The following is a 2,371-nucleotide window of genomic DNA, read 5'->3' on the forward strand; positions in this document are numbered from 1 at the left end:
TCTAAAGTTAGCCTACTGCCTTCAACAGGAAACTTGTTTTATAGATGCTTTATCTCGTAAAGTATTTCCTTATATTGGGGAGTAATTAGTTATCTGTGAGAAGAAATTTGGGTTAATTATATTCTAATTAGCTAAGTTGGGTCAGTCCTAAAGTTTGCCATAGAAGGTATATATTGAACTAATAAAGTAGAAAAGATCATGAAAATGGATCATGTGTCCAAACTAAATAGCATACTTCTTAATGGGAGCTCTAAGTATTGAAACAAACCACATTAAAATGAGAGTTAATTTCTGTGCTGTTATGTGCCAGATGTTTTGACAGCAGCCCCTTGCCTTTAACAGAGAGAGATAAAGGTGACAGTATACCTGCTGTGTTCTCACCCCCACCTCCTCAGCGTCTGAAAAGAAAAGCACAGTGAGCACCAGAAGATTAACATTATGAAATCCACCTTGCAGGCATATATTAAAACTTCTAAGAAAGCCAACACATAGAATTTCTTACTTACAGAACCTCAGCTGACCAAATGAGAAATCTGTTCCAGGACAGAAATCTTAGTCATGTCAGAGTACTTGGAGGAGGAGAGTTAGTTATAGTGCTAACCTTTACTCTGGTTATACCTTTCATTCTCAGTATATTTACACTTCTCACTGAGAGAGTTCAGTTCTTAAAACTTGGTATAAAACTATAGAATGAAAGAAGTTAATGTTTAATTCATAATAATATAAAGACTGTGAAGGTTACACATTTTTTAAAAAGTTCCAGAAGAGCCCCAAAAAACAGAAGGTAAGGAGCATGTCAAGGAGACCCAGGGACCAACCTAAAAGAACTCTCAGTGGGCAAATCTGGTACAATTTGAGCAACACAATAAAGTACATTGTATTAGTATGAATACAATGAGTTGATACTGATTGCATAAACAAATGGATGGGAAGAGACAAATTTCTCATACAGAAGAATTCCAAGTAATTTACGGATATTCCCTTCCCCTCAGAGTGGCGGAGCATAGCACTCCCCATCCCTTCAATGTGGGCTGTACTCAGTAACTTCCTTCCAGAATACCTTGTGTGTGGGTGGGGGTTGTGCAGGCAGGTAACTTTATAGTACAGAAACCTGGCAGACAGTACCAGTAGACTAGATAATCTATGTTATTATCAATAAGTCATATTGATAGGATGTACCCTTGATATGATGTGATAAGAATGATATTTCACCTTAATTGTCGTGCCAATAACCCATAATTGTAGTGTCATCATGAGAAAAACACCTGCAATCCCAAATTGAGGGACATACCACAAAGTGCCTGACCAGTACTCTTCAAAACTGTCAAGGTCATCAAAACAAGAAAAATCTGAGAAACTCTCGTAGACCAGAGGAAGCTAAAGAGACAAGATGACTAAGTGTAATGTGGGATCCTGAAACAGAAAAAGGATACTGGGGGAAAAGTAGTGAAATCTGAACAAAGCGTGGAGTTTAGTTGATAATAATATTCCAATGTCGGTTCCTTAGTTATGACAAGTGGACCATAGTAATATAAGGTGAAAATAATAGGAGAAAGTAGGTGAATGGTATACAGGAACTCTCTGTAATATCTTTGCAACTCCTCTGCAAATCTAAAATTATGCTAAAATTTATGGAAAACAAAAGGATTCAGCTCAGCTCTTCTGCTGTACAAGGTTTTGTTAGTGATGTTTGAAAATTGGAGAACTTTTCGGTTATGTGTATATGCATTATTTTTTGCAGTTAAGTAGCTTCTGAGGATGAGCCCATCTCAGATGTGTAAAGAATAATGATAGGACGTGAGAATCTCTAGTACGGTGGTTTAGTACTGTATCAGTGGTGGGAGTTGAGCAGAGCAGAAAGTATCATGCTTCATTGTCTCAGTTCCATTCTGATCCCACCATTGATTGGCTTGTAACTTACTGGAAATGACTTTCATTAAGTCACTATTGATGAATTGAGGTTAAAAAGAAAGAAATCTTGGATCCATTTTATTAGAGTGAGATCTCTAGAGAAGTCCCATGATCCTGGGTAGAGTAACACAGCTTTTGCAATGTGTTTCCCTTTGGGTGTTCAATTTTTTCGTATTGGAAGTTCCCTAAGAAAAGCATATTTTTCTCCAGTCATTATTCTGTTTTCTTCCTCCCCTAAATGCGAAGAGTTTAAGTATGTGAATACATGTCGGATATGCTCTGTGAAGGAGAAATTCTCTGAAAGAGATCATCCATATGTTTCCTTGCAGGTGAAGAAATTTGAAGTTCATAGGGATTAATGACCTTACTCATGGTCAAATTATTACTTAAATAGAGCTGAGACTACATCCCCAGGAATCTTGTTCTTGCCTGATGGTTAATGAAGAGCCAAGGCTTGTAG

General features: G+C 37.2%; 1 protein-coding gene across 4 annotated transcripts in view; it reads left to right on the plus strand.

Annotated features, from left to right (window-relative positions):
- The window catches only part of PPP2R2A (protein phosphatase 2 regulatory subunit Balpha), a 78,289-nt gene that overhangs the window by 34,101 nt on the left and 41,817 nt on the right, over positions 1-2,371 (plus strand). The gene's annotated exons all lie outside the window — the stretch shown is intronic.

The sequence above is a fragment of the Pteropus alecto genome, unplaced genomic scaffold (genome assembly GCF_000325575.1).
Source record: "Pteropus alecto unplaced genomic scaffold, ASM32557v1 scaffold166, whole genome shotgun sequence".
NCBI classification, from domain to species: Eukaryota; Metazoa; Chordata; class Mammalia; order Chiroptera; family Pteropodidae; genus Pteropus; species Pteropus alecto.